Source organism: Lissotriton helveticus, chromosome 9, assembly GCF_964261635.1.
Source record: "Lissotriton helveticus chromosome 9, aLisHel1.1, whole genome shotgun sequence".
Lineage (NCBI taxonomy): Eukaryota > Metazoa > Chordata > Amphibia > Caudata > Salamandridae > Lissotriton > Lissotriton helveticus.
In genome coordinates, this window is record NC_136070.1 from 503444726 (window position 1) to 503466101 (window position 21376).

The 21376-nt window shown below is 43.7% G+C and overlaps 1 protein-coding gene across 1 annotated transcript in view; it reads left to right on the forward strand.

The window, feature by feature from the left end:
- C9H14orf39 (chromosome 9 C14orf39 homolog) overlaps positions 1-21376 on the forward strand; it is a 1496166-nt gene that overhangs the window by 30993 nt on the left and 1443797 nt on the right. The window contains exon 2 of the mRNA XM_078660343.1: positions 2439-2543. The gene's annotated coding sequence lies outside the window, so the exon portion shown is untranslated. The remainder of the gene's footprint in view (positions 1-2438; positions 2544-21376) is intronic.

The window sequence follows — 21376 nt, forward strand, 5'->3', positions numbered from 1 at the left end:
GAGGTGGTGGAGGCACTTCTAACAGCGAGACAACTGGATTCCATCACACCAGTAAAACTGATAATGTCACTGGCTAACCTAGCGATGACTGAAAACTTTTTTCGTTATGAAGATTTTCTTTATTTACAAGTGAGCGGGACCAGCATGGGCAGTATTTTTGCCCCGTCCCTAGCAAATCTATATGTCCACAAGTTCGAATCAGATCACATCTTCTCTGAGACCAACCCTTTCACAGACAAATTACGTCTGTGGAAACGGTATATAGATGATGTCCTGGTGATATGGAGAGGGAGCGAGGCAGAACTAGCCGATTTCCATGAATGGTTGAACGGCAGGAACCAGTTCCTAAAGTTCACCATAGAATACAATAGGACACATTTGGCCTTCCTGGACCTGCTCATAACCTCAACACCCACGGGGTTGGCGTCCGAACTCTACCGTAAACCTATGGCACGGAACTCACTATTGAATTACAATAGTTGTCATCCAAAGTCCCTGAGGGAAAATCTACCCTTTGGGCAATTTTTGCGGATTCAGAGGAATTGTTCCACACGACACAGCTTTGAACAACATGCAGGAAGTTTAGAACAAGATCTTTTGCACAAAGAATACCCTAGACAGTTAGTTCGCAGATCCAAGAAACGAGCCTCAAATAATAACCGAGAGGGGTTATTGGAGGTCTCACCATCTAAATCAAAACAAGATCGCATGACATTTGTGAGTACTTTTACGACACAGTCTAATAGTATTCAACGAATAGTGAAAAAACATTGGAGTATTCTGAATACGGGAACAGATGGCATTCAGATTCCTCTTTTTGCGTTCAAGAGGGGGCGAAGTCTAAAGGACAAACTTGTGCATACCCGGCCTAAAGATGACTTACCAAGAGCACTGGGTACCCTGTGGGACATGCCGGCAGCTACCGGGCATCACCCCTGTGGTAACTGCGCAGTATGTCCCAATACCACTAGATCACAGACTATAGATTTGGTACAGATCGCCCATGGGAACAACGCAGATTCACCAATTGTAATAGCTCCAATCTAATCTATCTGATCACATGCCCATGCCAAAAAAGGTATGTGGGCATGACGACTTGGAAGGTAAAGACACGTATCACCGAACACAAAAGCTCCATTCGGTGTTCAAGACAGTCAACAAGACTCACTAATCATTTTCTGCAAATAAGGCATACGCCTAATGATCTACACTGGACAGTGTTAGAACAACCTCTAATACCCACACACATTACAGATACAAAGATGTTCCTGTTTAGACGTGAACAGAAATGGGTACACAAGCTCCGGACGGATAAAGAAGGACTGAACGAAGACATTCCGTGGATGTCTTTATAAAGTTTTCAGGAGTCCTTAATTCTTAATTCAGGTTGTTTGCTTTGACAAAACAGATTTCTCTGTCATGAAGAAAGTATCCTCGTTCTGAATTCAATGCGGGCATACACATAGACCATGAGACAAATGATTCACTCATACGTTAGAATCATGTTTATAAGTGTTCATATAATGACACTGTGTAATGACCAGACTAAATATATTTAAATCATCTTTTACCTAAGCCGCAGCGCAATGTTCTGTTCCTCGAGCTACTATTGTAGAACTAATATTTCTTTATACAATTGAATCGGTTGTTGGGATTCTGGAAGGATAGCACATAAAACCTTGATCTTAATACATCGATTCACGCTGTGCTATAGTTCTCAGCCACCGCAAATATATGAACTACAATTCCCATGAGCGTAAGGCGCGCCTCGATGACGTCAGGGCGCCACATTGAGCAATTGGGAAACACAACATCCGTAAATACCGGCACTTCCTGCCCGTTCGGCACCTCCCACAGACAGCCCAGAAGGACGTCTGGAGTACCGACGGGCAGGTAAGCAACCTGGGTGAATGATTTGGAACGACTTTTTAATCGAGCGCGATGATCAGAAAGGGTTGCGCAATGCGGTTAGAGTACAAATGTGCAATTGATACAGTCTAGAGTTACACTAACCGCGAGGATGTTTTTCCAGAGACTGTTTGATAAAGCTCTTTGTTAATGACACAGTGGTTGCCCTCGCGTCTTGGTGCTTCCTCTGACTCTACCCGTCTGCCGTTGTTCGTTTATTTATCTATTATTCCACACAGAGCGGGGCTCCGTGAAACCTGCGCTGATGCCGGGTGAGGTGAGGCGTTACTCTCCTAAATAATTGGTGAGTGTATATGACCAGAAGTCATTCTGCTCTTGCATGATTCGCTAATGCGAGAATGTGATATGTGGTTGTTGACATTACTGTAATGATGTTAGCCATAGCTACCGTGTAGAGCTGTGAATATTTTGTAGCAAGATGTGACAAAATAGCTAAATGAGTTTTCTCTTCTATTTTTTGCATATTGGTGTGTGTGTGATTATATGACATCCGGGAATACGACATCCAGGAGAGCTTAAGGTGATATTGTTTACACTTTCTTTTACGTTATTCTCACTACAAGCAGTAGAATCACTAGGTCCTGATGAAGCAGTAGGTGACCTCTGGGCCCAAGGTAACACTGCAGAAACATGTCGACCATGACCATAATAACTGTCAAGGTAGTTATTTGCTAATGCTACCTTTTTTCACTGTTTTTAATGTTAGGAAAGGAAGGTCCCTATTAAACTGTCTTCCTTCCTTTACCTTATTTTAATGGCACCACCACCGTTTAGATTTAATTAATTTGTTTACTTTAATATTTTGCACTGCTTGTTAGCAACCCCCTGATACCTACTCAGTGATAAAGACAATCGTCTCGATATAGAGAACAACTTTAGCACATTTGTGCGTGATCGCACACTGGGCCACTTCCAGTGTGTCGTATGATGTCTTTTCCAAATGATGAAGGGCGGTACAGGTCGGTTGCCTGATGGGAACACTACCAACGTTCTGAAAGTGCCCAGTGAACGACTTTGCAGGTAGTCCACTCACACCTTTATTTAATTCCTTGTTGAGTTTGAGACCAAGTGCTACCTTGTTGTTGGTAGTAGTGACCTTCAATCATCTACATAAACATGATTAACTGCACTACCTCCACTGACTTGGACACCAACTTCATGAAACACCGCCATCAAAAAAATATGAATGGACTATAACGCCACCTTTAAGGGAACCCAGGCCTCCGAGCAAAATTCTGCAACTACTTTGCAGAATGTATTGCTTCCCTCTCCATCAGATCAACCACCTACCTCCCTGGGGACCTTGACTTCCACCTGTAAGACATCACAGACCCTAACTCCACTGCCCTCCTTGACCACCTCAGCAACCTCGGACTCACCCAGCATGTCCAAGGACCAACCCATGCAGCAGGCTACACCCTCAACCCAATTTTCTCCCCCAACAACAGAATTACCACCACCTACAAGACCCAGCTTACATGGTCCCACCACTACTACATACATTTCAGGATACCAATCCATCAAGCCACCCCACCAGACACTGGGATAAAATATCCTAAGAAAACTGGACAAGACCCTACCGCAACGCCCACCCAACCACACTGGGAGCCTCTATATCGACACCAACGTCTTCAATAAATGGCTCCATGACTGTGCCAATCGCACTGTTCCCACCTGAAACAAGACCAACAAAAGCAACATATGTCCCAGATGGTACGCAAATGACTTCAGGGAGTCCAAGCACTACTGCAAGCAACTTGAGAGAAAATGGAAACTTGAAAAAAGCACCACAGCAAGATCCACATACAAAGGTGTCCTCAACCTCTACCACCAACAGCTACGAGATGCAAAGAAAAAAGGCCTTAACTCTGACTTGAAGCCAGCTCCAATAATAACAAAGAACTCTTCACCATCGTCAAGGAGGTCTTCAATCACACAGCTGCCAACAACTACATCCTCCAGTCCCAAGTACTCTGCAACAACCTCTCAAACTTCTTCGAACAGAAAACTGCCAAGATCTGCAACTCATTCAACCCACAGGATACTGATACAGACTTTCCCGACCAGCCGTACACCTCCATCATCACCAAACAGCAGCTAAGCAACTGGAAGCCTCTCTTGAATGAAGAAACAGCGATTTTGATGAATACTATCAACTTACGAGCCCACTCAGGGTCAAGCCCTTACTTGGTATACAACCTTGGAAGAAGCATCATCTCCCTTGTGCTCGCCGAAAATAACAGATGTGTAATATTGTGGTTCTTACAGTGATATAGGGGCTTTGGGGATCGCTGAGGTGTTGCAAAATGGAACAAATGGTCCCTGAAAGCCGGCTGAGGGAATGTGAGGGGTGACATAAGTCCTCTCATGGCAGGTCTGAGGGTATCTAGGTTTCTTGCACACCCTGAGCCAATATGAGGAGAGTTGTTTGGGTTAGAGCTTCTTTGGGGTTGGCTGAATTTCTGTTGTCTTTTTGAGGACCACAAAAGATTCAGTTGAGCAGTCTTAAAGATTTGGAAGGGAAGCAGAGTGGGAAGTGGGTCTTATGGCTGTCTGATGGTGTCAGAGTTCCACTTTAGGACAGGTTGATGGTTTGTTTAGGGCCAGTTGGGAGTCCCTGAGGGTGAGCTTAATGTTTCAGATGGTCGGCTTGGGTGTCTGAGAACAAGTTATGGTCCAGTAGGGGGCTTCAGGGACTCTTGAGTGTGTTGAGGGTAAAGCTGGGGTGTCAGAGTAAGGTGAGGAACACTGGGACCTGTTATTTAAGGGCCTATGCAATTGTTTTGTATTCTGAAAGTTCATGAAATAAATCTACATTTTAATAAAGTAACTGGTTTTTAAATGTTAGCTGCCTACAATTCGTGTTGTGCTCTCACACTTAAGAATACAAAATCTTTAATGTTTAAAAGTTAGTAATATTTGTGTAATTTGAACTTGCCAAGTGCAAGAAAAGGATACTTAAGCAGTTATTTAAGCTCTTAATAGCTTCTTCACATAGATTAGCCCCTCTGACAAATGTGCTGCACTTTTAACAAATGAAAAAATAGCATTTTAAAGATGTTTTGATTACATTGAGGTAGACAGGTGATATAAGTTTAGGGAGCAGAGTGAGCGGTAAGAAGACTGATTCAAAACATAAATAGAGTTATATTTAGATGCATTTCTAAAATTGTATACTTAAATGGTGACTTGTTCTTTTCTCTGATTAATTACCTCAGGATACAGATAAATCACAATCCGGAAACTAGAAGTAAAAAGCACTGGCAAAGCCAATAGGTCTGGCATTAGTCGGCAGTCTTCTGACAATTCTTGTTTCGTCTTGTTTTTTGTCAAAACGCTATTGTTTGGAAATATGCTGAGCTCTCATCAATCTAAAATAAAAATCATTTACTACAGGCAAAAATATTTTGGTCTGAGGGAAAAAACACACATGCATTACCATAGTAATTAGTTGCTGCTGTTTAGGGAAACTTCTTTGTTCTTGGTTGTGTTACTTGTGAAAAGGAGGCATGCCATAACCAGTAGTGAAGTCAGCCAATGGCTACGGTAGGTTTATACATTACCTCTTAATGCAAGCTGGAGTTGGTTGGAAGACAAATGTGAATGTCACTAACCACAGAATAATGGATGAAGTCTGGCTGAAGGCCCTATAAGTAACTGTTATACACATAATTGTGGTAAAATCGGGAGGTGTTGGCTATCACAGGCCTAAAAAAGTAAATTAGTTTGTCATTGGCTGAAGGCCTCTTGCTTTTGAGAAAAAAAATGGGAAATGGGAAAAGAAGGGAGAGGAGGAGGGAAAAGAAAGAAGGAAAAAACTGAACAGGGCAAAAAGAATGGACAAAAGGGAAAAGAAAGAAAAAACTGAAAAGGGGAAAATAAAAATGGAAAAAAGTAAAGAGGAACAATATAGAACAATTTCAAACTGACACAATCCCATATATACTGTGAAATAGCTACAGTCAAAAAAGCAAAACACTTCAATAGGAATTTTCAGCAGCATTGGCAGGCGATAGGGTCTGATAAAGAATATGCATCAAAAGCATCATGCTATCACAGTAGGGTCTAAATACAAAGGCATTGCTATAGTAATAATAAAGTAAAAACAAACAATGGCACTGAAGGGAACTAGCTTGTGTGTGGATGTGCTCCCCGTAGGAGAGATCAAAATGCAGTCTTTCAAAGTGAAGTTAGCCAGTGGCTGAAGTAGGCTTACCCAGTGCATCATACTGTACACTGTAGTTGGGGAAGGCAACATGTGAATGACACAACAGACCAGTGGTAGAAGAGAAATGTCTGAAAGCCCCTATATGTAAATATATTGTACATATTTTAGTAAAATGTCATGCTAATGCCAGACCTAAAAATGGCAAGTGTTAATGGTAACCCTAGGGGAAAAGTGTAGCTTATTTAAAATACAAAGGGAATAGGCTTGTAAAGAGAAAGGGGACATGTGGACGTCTCTTCTTAAAGCAAAAAAAAAAATCAAAGCATGGTAAGAAATAAATAATAAATGTTATAGCTAAAAGAGGACAAAAGTAAAAGACTTGTATTAACCCCATGCATGCTGGTGACGAACCCCAGCCATCACGCTCCGCGGTGCTCGTGTGCGGATGACGGCTGGGGTTCGTCACTGCCCCGCCCTGTTCGTTTGTTTACCGCACAGCGGCGGAAACGGGCCAGCATCAAAGGGGTTAATATGTTTTTTCCGTACATAAAGGGGTCAATCGCGATTCGGTAAAATGCCCTCCGAATAGCCGTACGGAGCTTTTTTCCCGTACGAATAGTATGTAGAACCGTACGATATAGTACGATGTGTACCCAAAGCAGTCCTCCGTACGAATCGTACGGAAGACCGTACAAGTCACTAATCCGTACGAATCGCTTTCGGAATGCGCAGTACGTGATGTCCGTACAGATCGAAGCAGCATTTTCCGACCCAGCATGTACAAATCGTATCGACAACACTCCGTACGACTCTACGGGAGCTGAAAACGTCAGTACAAGCAGATTTTGCCTCGAAATGCGTACGAAACGGACCCCCCCCCCCGTGTAGGCGGTGCGTACACCCCATGATTGCAGGGGTATGGTGCATTGGGGTACGGTGCGTACACCCCTGGATTTCAGGGGTACGGTGCGTATGTCCCCGTGCGTACACCCCATGATCGTAGGTGTACGGACCGTAGGGGTACGGTACGTACACCCTAAGGTCATAGGTGTACAGTGCGTGCACCCCATGCGTTCACCCCTTGATTTTAGGGGTACGGTGCGTATTTGATACTGTTGCCCTCTGTACGAATTGCTCATACGCAAAGTTTACCGTACAAATCGCGTACTCATTAACCGGTCCAGATCGTACATGGCGGGTCGTACGGCATGTTTACAAATCGTACGGTTTTCTGTGCGGGTCGATGTCGTACGGATGTACCCTTCATTTTCGTGCGGTTCGCAATGATTCGGATGTATTTTCTCGCAACAGATAGTACTACGCGATTCGGATGGATTCGTACGGAAACGGCTACGAATACAGATCGTCGTACGGATTCGTTTTCCGAATCGGAATCAACCCCAAAATGAATTAATGAAGAGGACTTAAAAAGTTATCTCAGAATTCCCTCAAAATGGCCATTTCGATGTATATTTAATAATAATAATACGGCCGCAAAATTATCACCCATAATTAATCTAAAAGTGAGAGTTCACCTTGAGAGAACTACTGGAGTTTACAAAATAATAATGTAACTTATGATAACTGTCAGGTAGTAGGATTTATAAGCATGGTGTTCAGTGTTCAATTGTGTAAAATAAATAAATAAGCGCCCAGGCCCAAATGTTTTCTCAGAAGCTCGTAGCCACTGCTGCCAATTGTCACTGTTGCTGAAAACCAATGCAGTTTAGTCTTGATTCCACTTGATGCCTTTTACCCCACAACTTTTTATTTCTTCTTTACCCATTTATAATTTTTTTCGTCTTTCTTTTCCTCCTGCTTGCCCCTTTTTTGCTTTTCTCTCTCTTGTTCTGGGTCAAAGTCGGTTAATAAAAATTAAGTCCCAGTCCAAAAGACGGATTGCCAGCGAGCCCCATTTGCAACCACCAACACAAATTAAGCATTTATTTTGTTTCTAACTTTCATAGGTGGGTTTTGAGAATATGCTTAAACCATGTGAGGGAGGGAGTTGGTCTGAATAGTAAGCCAGGCTAGTAAAGACGTGATGCAATTGCCCAATTAATGGTGTGGCTGTCTTGCAGAGAATGGTGATTCTTCAAGTGTAATGAAATGAGAATCAAGATTTCATTAGACACAGAGGCTAACATTATGCATAACATCTTTCATTGCCACACCTTAGCACTTTAAAGAGCTTCAATAAACAGTAAACTCTAGATCTGGAACACATAAGTCCATAAATACTCCAATCCACAGGAGTATGTTTAACGCTTAATGAATGGTTTGGTATCCACCAAATAGAGAAAGGAAGTCCTTATATCCTTTATAAAAATAAATATATCTCTCACCAAAACCTGTCTTCGTGTTGAGATCCTCTTAAGACTGCTTACTGCGCCAGTGAAGCATTTGCTTAAATAAATGTTGAGACAGGTTAGAAGTATGAGGTTTCAGGTTTATTCCTTAGAAAAGGATCTCATCCATCAGCAAGCAGGAGTCACCAACAACTGACAATATGCAGAACCTTCACATGCTTAGAACTACATGACATGTACAAGATTCCAAATACAGTTTAACATTAAGTATTCATAAAACAACACTCTAAAGTAACTACATAAGAACAGCTTATCACATTTAGTAAATATCACAAGATCTTTAACACTTTCATTACTTCCTAGTACCTCCATATTTTCAAAATCGTCCATAACATCATCATCCTGTAAATCCAGGATGTATTCAGCCATATTTTCATCCTCTTTACCAGATATTACATTTTTGATCTCTTCTTCCTCTTGTATGCCGCTAAGGACACCTTTTCCTTTTGTGCCGCTATGGACACCTTCCTTTGTGCTTCCTTTATAACCCACATGTTTTTCTTCTATTATATCCACATCCTCTATATGTCTGTTTTTTTCAGTTTTCTTTCTACCAACTTCTGAACTCATTCCCTCTCCTTCAGACAATGAATAAAAGTCCTCTACCGATTCATTGTCTTTTCTTTTTCTATTTTTATTGAAATCCTCCATAGTCTCTTTCACCTGTTTTTTCTTCTCATATTCAATTAATTTCTTCATCACCACTTCATTTACCTTAGTATTCGTTATCTCAAACTTATTATTTAATTCTCTTTCCATTCTTCTATCACTTTCTATTAATAATCTTATCTATGTCTTCTTCAAACACACTAAATCTATCTACTCTTAAAATGTCTAAATTAGTTTTACCACATAACCTACTTTAATAAATTTCCTACGTTCTTGTCTATATTTACCTACAAAAAATGTTTCTTCTGATTCCTCTGCCAAACCTCCTCACAGCTGATTGCAATCTGCGCACTATGACAATCGTTTAACCAACTTCGCGCTGACTCAGATTCTATCTTTATTGTTATTTGCTTACCAATTTAAAAATGGCCGCTTACTCTCGTGCGCACGTAATTCTCAAGCGTATGCACGTTGTCTCGAGCGTTAAAAGCTAAGGGTGCCCCTTGAAAAGAAACAACTTCTATGGCAACCTGTTTGCGTTACTTCCGTTCTCATTCCACTACGGAAGCCGCTCGGAAACAAACAACCTCATGCTAATCCCTTGAGACCCGTTGCTTCAAACAACCTTGTGCATCTCTTTGTAAGCTCGCGTTACGGCTGAAATTATCGGTAAAAACCTAACATTTTAAGTTTTTTACATACGAACCCCAAAACAACAAATAAAACATATTCTTTTTCTCAACGCCACATTTCTACACTATCGATCCTCCTTTCAACTTAACAAAATATATTTATTTCATATTTTAAATAATTTATAATAAATTGACATACTTACATACTAACTAAAGATTTTGGGCCAGAAGTAGGAGCCAAAATACCGGTCGGTAACGGCCGATTTCGGCCGTTACCGACCGGTATTTAGGATTTGGCATGTAGGGGGCATGTCATTTACAGAATCGGTAAATTTACTGATTCGGTAAATATACAGAATCGATAAAATACCGAATCTGTAAATTTACCGATTCTGTAAATGACATGCCCCCTACATGCCAAATCCTAAATACCGGTCGGTAACGGCCGAAATCGGCCGTTACCGACCGGTATTTTGGCTCCTACTTCTGGCCAACCATGGTGAACCATTAGGTCGGTGGCAGCGCCTAGGGTTTGCTGGAGAGCTTATGTGCAGCGCGAGCTGGATTTCAATCCAAAAGCTCGCTTATTTCTTCGTTAAGCTTGTGAGCCTACTCAGAGTGCGCAGGCATGATTTAGATGCCGGCACCTTCGTTATTTTAAAACTGTCACTTTTATTTCTGTTGCACCAATTTTAAATACTGACTGTACTCACTGCATTCTGTGCACTTTACTGCCCCTCCTGCGGCCTCCCTCGCCCCGTTCCACCGCAGCTGACAGTGCTGATTGAGTGGAGGGCGAGGCGCCATCTTGGGCTGTGTTGTTTGGGAAGCCTGGCCGGAGTTAGCGGTCCAGCGCTTTCGGGGAGGCAGGCTACAAAACGACAAGCAGCGCAGGGCTCACTGTGAACCATTAGGTCGGTGGCAGCGCCTAGGGTTTGCTGGAGAGCTTATGTGCAGCGCGAGCTGGATTTCAATCCAAAAGCTCGCTTATTTCTTCGTTAAGCTTGTGAGCCTACTCAGAGTGCGCAGGCATGATTTAGATGCCGGCTCCTTCGTTATTTTAAAACTGTCACTTTTATTTCTGTTGCACCAATTTTAAATACTGACTGTACTCACTGCATTCTGTGCACTTTACTGCCCCTCCTGCGGCCTCCCTCGCCCCGTTCCACCGCAGCTGACAGTGCTGATTGAGTGGAGGGCGAGGCGCCATCTTGGGCGGTGTTGTTTGGGAAGCCTGGCTGGAGTTAGCGGTCCAGCGCTTTCGGGGAGGCAGGCTACAAAACGACAAGCAGCGCAGGGCTCACTGTGAACCATTAGGTCGGTGGCAGCGCCTAGGGTTTGCTGGAGAGCTTATGTGCAGCGCGAGCTGGATTTCAATCCAAAAGCTCGCTTATTTCTTCGTTAAGCTTGTGAGCCTACTCAGAGTGCGCAGGCATGATTTAGATGCCGGCACCTTCGTTATTTTAAAACTGTCACTTTTATTTCTGTTGCACCAATTTTAAATACTGACTGTACTCACTGCATTCTGTGCACTTTACTGCCCCTCCTGCGGCCTCCCTCGCCCCGTTCCACCGCAGCTGACAGTGCTGATTGAGTGGAGGGCGAGGCGCCATCTTGGGCGGTGTTGTTTGGGAAGCCTGGCCGGAGTTAGCGGTCCAGCGCTTTCGGGGAGGCAGGCTACAAAACGCAATGTGCTTCCGGGAGCGCAGCGGACGGGCGCAGCGGGCGCGACGAAGGCGCGCCGGAGTCGCGCCAGAGTTAAGCCCGTCTGCGCCCGTCCGCGGCCAGCCGGGGCTAGGGGCACGGGACGCTGTCGGTTATACCACCTATACCCCGTCTCAGCTTTGCCTCTTATGGTCCCCCGGCTGTTTAAATTTCACCACGACCACTACCCTACAACATCTTGGCTTATATTGTTCCCCCCCATCCCACCCCCCTAGTTTTGCATCCTTTTTTGTTCCATCTGCCTCCATACCCGTTCCTGCCCCCTCGTCACTCCTTGCCCCTCCTATTCAACAGCCTTTCACCTCGGCTACCCTTCTTAACACCAGGTCCGCTGTAAATCATCAATATGAGCTATTTGATTATCTTGATACCAACGAACCAGACCTCCTGTTTTTAACGGAGACCTGGTTCAAGACCGACTCCCTCCCCAATGTGCTTGCCGCCTTGCCATCTACCTATTCCGCCATTCGTGCGGATCGCTCTGACGGCAAACGGGGAGGTGGAGTGGCGCTAATAGCCCGTACGGACATCACCTTTCATATCCTCCCCTCCCCCCCCATCGCTGATGTTGACCTTCTTGTAGCTCGTTCAACCTCCCAGCAAGTCCCTTTTACTTTTGTCCTCATATACCGCCCCCCCCAGCCTACTCCCTCGTTCCTTCCTGAGATTCAGACTCTGCTGGCCACTCTGGTAGTAAATTACTCCTCTGTACTTGTCCTTGGGGACCTTAATTTCTGGCCCTCCGACCCGGCCGAAAGCCCCCAGTCCAAGGAATTCACTAGCCTCATGGAAAATTTGAATTTTGTACAGCTTATCCACAGTCCCACCCACCAACGTGGCCACACGTTAGACCAAATTTGGACATTAAACATTCCATCCACTTCGCCCATCATTTCACCCTGCCCTTGGTCAGATCATTTCACTATCACCTTTTCCCTTGGTCTATCACTCCCGATCAAGCCCCCCCTTCCTAAAAATACCTGGGTTCGGAAATGGGGCAAGGTCAGTATGCCCTCCCTCTGCTCGGCCCTGGCCACGACTTGCCCGGTCCTTACTGGCCTGACAGCTGGCCTTCAACTTGCCGCGATTAACAACTGGCTCACGAGGGCTGGAGATGAACTCGCCCCCTTCAGGCGCCTTTCAGTAAAACGGGCCCATGCAGCCAACCGCTGGTTCACCCCCGATCTGAAAGAGAAAAAACTTGCTGCTAGAAGGGCTGAAAGAGTCTGGCGTAGAACTTACGATCCTGCCTTAAAAACCATCTATTTGGCCACTCTGCATACCTATAAAAAGACCATTCTGGAAGCTAAGGCTGAATATTACACCCACCGGATATTGGTTGCGGAGTCTCAATCGAAAGAAATTTTCTCCACTGTTCACGAGCTTGCCTCCTCCACCAGAGTCACGTCCACCACTCCCCCGTCCCAACTCCTCTGTGACTCGCTCAATGAGTTTTTTATAGATAAAGTTAAAAAGATTAAACATAACATTCCCCTCCCCTCCCCCACTTTCATGGACCCTTCCCCCCCCCCCCCCTCTGCTAAATTGTCCAACTTCCCACTCCTTACCACTGATACCCTCGTTCCCCTGCTTCAACGGGTCAAATCAGGCTCGCCTCAGGATTTTGCCCCCGCTAACATACTCAGGGAAATCTATTCAGTCTGCCTCACCCCTCCCCTGACCCTCCTCAATGACTCCCTTATTCATGGTCACGTTCCTATTTCACATAAATCTGCGGTTGTCATCCCTATTTTGAAAAAGCTGGACGCCGATCCCCTCTCTGCTTCCAATTACCGTCCTATTTCACTCCTCCCCTACCTTGCTAAGGTACTCGAAACCCACATCACTTCCACGCTGAGTACTCACATTGAGACAAATCACTGCCTTTCCCCCTGTCAAGCTGGTTTCCGCCCCCTGCACTCTACCGAAAAGGTGGTCATTTCAGTTATGGACAAGCTGCGTGACGGAATCGACATCAACCGTCCGCAAGCTCTGATTCTCCTTGACCTATCCGCCGCTTTTGACACGGTGAACCACACCATTCTTCTTAACCGTGTCAGGGCGGCGGGGGTTGAGGGCCTAGCCTTCCGTTGGCTGCAGTCCTTCCTGGCTGAGAGAACACAGAGTGTCCATCTGGCTGATTTTGCAGCAGCCACCCGCAAGGTAGAGTGCGGGGTCCCCCAAGGCTCATCACTTTCCCCTCTTTTGTTTAACCTTTATATCTTCCCTCTCATTTTTATGTTACAGCAACTGGAGGTCACCGTATTTAATTACGCGGATGATCTCCAGTTAATCTTCAATCTATCCCATTCATCTTCATCCGCTCTGAATGTTCAAACCACCATGACCCTTATTCAAGATTGGATGAACTGCAGCCACCTCAAACTCAATCCGGACAAGACTGAACTGGTCTTGACCGGAGGTGGCTGCAGTCCCTGGTCTCCCTCCTTTTGGCCCCCTTCCCTTGGTGTCCCTCCACTCCCGGTTCCTAAAGTGAAGACTTTGGGTATCTTTCTTAATCCCCAGCTTTCGGTTCTCCCACAAGTTAACTCTGTGGTCTCCTCATCCTTCTTTTCCCTTAGAGTGATTAGGAAGGTTTCCCGCTTCTTTTCCCCCCCTGCTCTAAAAATCATCATGATGGCCATGGTGTTATCTCGGATAGACTATGGCAACATAGTCTATAACGGAGCCCCTGCATATATGATCCACCGTCTGCAACTGGTGCAGAACCAGGCGGCCCGTCTGATCCATGGCCTTCCCAGATATCATCGGGTCACCCTTTTACTCAAGACCCTGCACTGGCTCCCGATAAGAGAGCGCGCCCTGTTTAAGCTCGGCTGTCTTACCTATCAAGCCAGAGCGGGCACTGCTCCTAAATTCATCTGCTCTCTTATCAAACCTTACTGTCCAGGCAGAGAACTCCGCTCGGCTCACTTGGCCCTTCTTACCATCCCTCGCTTTAAAAAGCAGAGGTCGGGCGGAGTGAGATTCGCTGTCCTGGCCCCAACGTTTTGGAACTCCCTCCCAATCGCTCTACGCACCTCCCTCTCGTACTCCCTGTTCCGTAAAAATCTTAAAACTTTTCTGTTCACCCAAGCCTTCCCCTAAATCCGTCGCCGCTGCCATCCACTGATCTTTCACTAGCGCCATGAAACCGTTGGGTATGCGTGCGCTGTACAAATGTTTTTAAATTCAAATTCAAATGAGATGTAGGTGGCACTTCAGAAAGTGCCACAGGCCCGTAAGAGTCGGTATTTTACCACCCAATGCTATTGGGTGGTAAAATACCGAATACAGGTTTGCATGCACATCTGTGCATGCACACCTGTGCAATGTGACACACAGACATGCCCTTAGGGCATGTATGTGTGCCACATGTTAGACGTGCCTGTATTTGGGGTGCTAGAGGGTGTCAAAGTGACACCCCCTGCACCCTTGCAGAAATCGGTATTTACCGAATCGGTAAATACCGATTCAGTATTGCCCATTGATTCCTATGGGCTTCAAGGCCCATAGGAATCAATGGGCAATACCGAATCGGTATTTACCGATTCGGTAAATACCGATTTTTACAGATTCGGTAAATCAAATAAAGATTTTACCTACATCTCCCTCCTTCTATTTTACCGATTCATAAATACCGAATCGGTAAAATTCGGTATTTATGAGTCGGTAAAATAGAATTACCTACATCTAGCCCCAAGCTTCCAGAAATTAGAAGCTTACTCCAAATTAATCAAACTTAAACATTCATACACTCAAAATATCTAAATTATTAAATAAGCTTAGAGAGATAGACTTATCTGTTTCATGAGCAGCATTTAAAAGAGGAAGAATGGTTGGAGTATAGAGTATTTATGGTCTTCTGTGTTCCAGATCTAGAGTTTACTGTTTATTGAAGTTCTTTAAAGTGCTGCAGGAGTGGCAATAAAAGATGTTATGCATAATGTTAGCCTCCGGTCTTGTAATAAAATTGTCATGATTGTCCTCCTGTATGAAAGTTCTGCAAAGAAATGTAAATACAGGTCCAATAAAGGTAGGCTACTCATGAAGAGAAGTCAGTACTATCCATTGCTGGGAATAGAATGTGATGTTACTGTTCACAAAAAAAGAAATAGCATCTGTACGCAGAAGTGTTGATGCTATCCATTATTCATTTAGGAGCCCTGCTGAGAAGTGTTGGTACCATGCATTACTAGGATAGAAGCCATTTGGGGTTGATGGTAATAGCCCCTCTTAAAGAACTACAGCAAAACTAAGAGTTGTTGATACTGTATTTTACTGGTTTACCATCCCTTGTGAAAACTGCTAGCACTGCTGAGAAGTGTTGTCAGTGGAATATTTAAAGATATGGAGTTGAGATGTACCCCTTTTTAATTGTAGTGTTGACATGATGGGTATTGATGTCTGGTTGGCCTAGGCAGCCTAGTAGCTGCTGGTCACAATGTCCTATTAGTGTTAGTCATTAATCTCAGTCTTGTCAATATTCCTGTCGCACCCAAAATTGTGTGGTACTGGAGCAGTTTTTTTCATATTTCTCGTCATACAATTTGTCTAAGAGATGTGATTTTTTTAAGGTAGATGGCAATAATAGCATCTCCGCGTTGTCTGTTGATGCTCAAATAGTTGACACAAAGCATGTTCCTTATTAGATAGTAAAGAAACCTTAACCTGGTATGTTTTGAACAGTAATAGATAGTGTTCAGTGCTTGAAGTAGATGACTGATATCACAGATGGTGCTCAAACAACTGAAGAACTGAGCTTCTCTTGTTTGTAATAGGTGACTTGTAGTGTATTCTGTCAAGCCTCAAAGAACCAAAAATATGCAACGCCTTCAATGGAAATCCTCTGTTAGTGGCACCATTTGCTCAGGATATGTTCCTCACACTGCAAGTGGGAAGCGTAGCCTACCAGGGCTTGAAAAGCCATTTGAATTCACGTCTATCTGTAGGGAATCCCATCATGAATGGCAGAGAGACTACTTAGCTGAGGGTGACCCAGGGTTAGGCTCGTCTCATGGAGTGTAAATGGTTAGTCAACCAAGTTGAGAAGGGGGCTATCCTAAAGGAGGTGAAACGGTTCTGGCTTGATTTCCTTATGCTCCAGGAGACGCATCTGGTGGGTTTCGGTGGTGGGTTCTGGGTAGGAAATGCATCAGAAACATGTTTGGAGGACTTTCCAGGGCCCCTTAAAAAGCAGCCACCCTATTTTGGAAGCAACTGCCATTTGAAGCAGACAGATGTTGATATGGCCACTTGTGTAGATACATAATGGTAAACACTTAAAGGGTGATGCAAAGAATGCTTGCAAATAGTCAAAACTGCTGGCAGTGTTTCTGGGTAGCATTCCAACCCTTCTTTTATTTGCCCACTGTGCCACTCTAGCGAGAGACCCACCAGTTGCAAATCAGTACTGACCCTACTTCTCATGGGAGAAGTCTATCCCACACCTTAGGCACATCATCTGTTTATGCTCCTCTTCGATTAATAAAAGCTGTTCTTTGCATAGTGCTGCAGCAAAGCAATAAAGTACCAACTCTCTTATATTGGCGAACTTAGAGATAGATGTGGGGCAGACACATCAGAGGCATACCAGATAACATAACATAACATAAGTATTTGTAAAGCGCACAATCACCCAGAGGTCTCTTGGTGCTGAATAACAGATGTTCATTGTTACGCAACTCAATGGTACTCATCTTATCAACCTCAGATGGATGAAAAGCTGAGTGAACCCCCCGGGGTTTGAACTTGTGACCTTGATGTCGAACACAGGCCCCTGCAATAGATGCATTAGTCCATTGAGCCACCAGATCTGGCTATGATACAGGTCAGCTAGTGGAGGATCCAGAATTAATGGTGCAAGCCTTCACACATTCTAGTAATATGCTGGAACTCAATCGGCAATTCTTTAAATGTTATGCAAGCATATTGGCTCTTAACTTGTTAGAAGTGTTCACAACCTCCAGGGAAGTGGGAAAGGTGCCTGCAGAACTTGAGGAGGCGGTGAGTAGTGCTATCCCTAAACTGGGCAAAACACCATAGCTCCCTGTGTTGTTAACCTATCTTAATGTAAAGCAGATCTTGGTAATGGGACTCTCTCTAATCCAATCACAAATGGTCAAGGCTCGTGCCGGGGATATAGCCTTTCACTCTTACTCTTTGCTTTGACCGTGGAGCCACTGGCAGGGAATATCTGAAGGGCTAATGACTTTACAGGATTATGTTGGGCCCTGGTCTAGTAGAGCCATCTTCTTCTTAAGACTATGATCTCCTGATCTACATCGGCATACAGGCTAGTAAGGTCTAATGTCCAAAGGAGTTTGAACAAATTTGGGACACAGGTTGTGTGAACCGGACCAAATTAAGTGTCTCTTTTGCAGAGTAGCCTGAGGAGTTAGGAGGAACTTCACAATCAGTGATGCCGACGGCCGACGGTAGGAAGTTTGCTACTTCAGGTTTGGGCGATCAATATTACACCCATGCTAGATAGGCTGAAAAGAGATTTATTTATTTATTTATTTCGACTTATATAGCGCATTATCACCATTCCAATGTCTCTGATGGATGGGTTAGCCCTACTGAAAATGGTGTTGCTCCCACAGCTCCCTTAAGGTATGCTGAACCTCTCTTCGCTGCCTTCCCATTTCCTTATGCAAGTAACCTCCATGCTCAGAGCATCCCAGTGTACCTACAGAATGCTACGGGTAACCATGTTCCAATGCTGTAAATTGACTCTTGACTGTAGCTTGGGCATGGCAGACATAACCTCTTACAATTGGATCTTTACCTCATTGCCATTAACAATTGGTTAAGAGGCCTGAGATCAGTTCTAGCATTTTGGATGAGCTATGGGTACATGGAGACTGTTCTCCCTTTCATTACTTCTGCCATGGTAGACCACTGCTAGGCATCGCTTCTTTGACACAAGTGGTTGGGAATTATTGCAAACACCCTTTCCAAGCTATATTTCTGACTGAAAAAGGACTTTTTTTGTGGGGAGGGGAATTTGCCCTCTTGACATATGCCCTCAAACACCTTTTTTAAAACTATATTTATGGAGGATTTCTTTGAGGTCTTACTCACCTCAGCCTAATGTTGATTGATTGATGGAGCACTCTGTCATTAACGATATGGGTCTTGTGGGACTACAGCAGTACATATAGGTGATTAAAAATAAAAGAACCCATCTGATTTGCCATCTAGGAAACCGTAACTCAAAAATAAGCCAATGAGCTTTCTAAACAGCCTTTAATGATTTTCCTCACAACCATTACCAGGTTTGTTTTAAAGAGTCATTTTAATGTTAAGGCTGTAGAAGTACCTGAGGGCTATGCATTCTAAAACCATAGCTTTTGCTGGGGTGGAGAGGAATAAAGCTGCAGGACAACAGACTGACAACAGCGTGAAAAAGGTGACAAGATGTAGCATTTTGGAACATGTTCCAGGTCCTGCCTAAAAGTTGTGGCTCCCTGTCATGCACGACCTCACATATTGCATTTCTCATGACATGTAAAATGACCTAGATGACATCACTGATGACCTATCAAATGACATTGAGGACAACTTCTTTCCACTGTGGCTTCAATACATGGAAAAGGGTAAAGAGAAAAGAAAAAAAAACTCCTAAAAAATAAATATATAAAAACACCTCTCTGCTAGAACTCCTATTTTGTTACACCCTTACACTTACCTGAGAAAGCCTTGGTTCTCCGGTGGGCTGTTGCAGGAATTTCGGTGTTATGGTTACAATGGTGGGCTTCACCAGATCTAGGCATTAAGCTTGACTTCTCCTCTCTCAGCATCCTCGGAGTCATGCATCTTGTCTTCTAGCTCTCCTTATTCTAGATTCCTTCCTTATGAAATAAATGGTTCAGTGGCTCCAGGGACGTCTGAAATTCCCCTGCAGATCTTTCTTTCTTTCTATCTATCTATCTATCTATCTATCTATCTATCTATCTATCTATCTATCTATCTATCTATCTATCTATCTATCTATCTATCTATCTATCTGTCTGTCTGTCTGTCTGTCTGTCTGTCTGTCTGTCTGTCTGTCTGTCTGTCTGTCTGTCTGTCTGTCTATTTGTGTTTCCACAATTACCAGCTGAGCCCCACAGACACCTCATGGAAGATCAAGAGGGGCTGCTGAGCAACAAAGGTCTGCCAGGGAGCCCCAGAGCCTGTGGCATATGTTAACTTGTTTGCCAAAAACATGAAATGCCAATGAGCTTTCTAAACAGCCTTTAATGATTTTCCTCACAACCATTACCAGGTTTGTTTTAGAGAGTCATTTTAATGTTAAGGCTGTAGAAGTACCTGAGGGCTATGCATTCCAAAACCATAGCTTTTGCTGGGGTGGAGAGGAATAAAGCTGCAGGACAACAGACTGACAACAGCGTGAAAAAGGTGACAAGATGTAGCATTTTGGAACATGTTCCAGGTCCTGCCTAAAAGTTGTGGCTCCCTGTCATGCACGACCTCACATATTGCATTTCTCATGACATGTAAAATGACCTAGATGACATCACTGATGACCTATCAAATGACATTGAGGACAACTTCTTTCCACTGTGACTTCAATACATGGAAAAGGGTAAAGAGAAAAGAAAAAAAACTCCTAAAAAAATAAATAAATAAAAACACCTCTCTGCTAGAACTCCTATTTTGTTACACCCTTACACTTACCTGAGAAAGCCTTGGTTCTCCGGTGGGCTGTTGCAGGAATTTCGGTGTTATGGTTACAATGGTGGGCTTCACCAGATCTAGGCATTAAGCTTGACTTCTCCTCTCTCAGCATCCTCGGAGTCATGCATCTTGTCTTCTAGCTCTCCTTATTCTAGATTCCTTCCTTATGAAATAAATGGTTCAGTGGCTCCAGGGACGTCTGAAATTCCCCTGCAGATCTTTCTTTCTATCTATCTATCTATCTATCTATCTATCTATCTATCTATCTATCTATCTATCTATCTATCTATCTATCTATCTATCTATTTATCTGTCTATCTGTCTGTCTGTCTGTCTATTTGTGTTTCCACAATTACCAGCTGAGCCCCACAGACACCTCATGGAACATCAAGAGGGGCTGCTGAGCAACAAAGGTCTGCCAGGGAGCCCCAGAGCCTGTGGCATATGTTAACTTGTTTGCCAAAAACATGAAATGCCACCACTTCATGTCTAGACTCCCAGGTTCAAAGTTCAGTTCAATGCTCTATTTCTTTATTATTTAAGGACATTTATTTAGAAAGGTTCAGACAATTCACCATGATTATGAATAAGCTTACCCTAGACCAGCAGATACAATTATGGTAATTAAAACTTAATTCACCTGCAACTGCACTGGAGAGTTTTTGGCAGGCCTGACTTTCTCACCAGGATTGCAGGCAAGATCCTGCATCTCCACTATCCATAATTATTGGATTTGACCATCTTGTATCTGCGTATCTGTAATGTAGCCATTTGAAACTTCTTGGAAGATGTTCTGTATGTGGTGCCAGAAACTGGTGGTCCTGTGAACGTGCCATGGAGAAGCACTTAGCTTTTTATTACTTTATTTGGCTAAATCTTTCAGGATTCATCTATAAAAGTACATTTGGCTTATAGGACAACTTCATAATGGGCATATTTTCCCTATTCCTATGATAAAAGGTTTCCTGGAAGGTCTTATTAATGTTGTCCGCCTGTACCTAGTTAAAGACATTCACCTGTTTGCGAGATTGATATTGGTCTATCAGAACTAGCGTACCATGAATTGAGACCATTGCTCAAGGAGGATTTACAACGTTTGTCATGGAAAGTAATTTACCTTTTGCCCAGCAATTTATTAAAAAGGAATAATGAAGGTTCAATCTCTCAGCATGGAAGTGCCTTTCATTATGTTTGATCTGAGTAAACTATCTTATCTTTTCTTTCTTCCAAAAGTCTTGCCTGATTTTTCATATTAATCA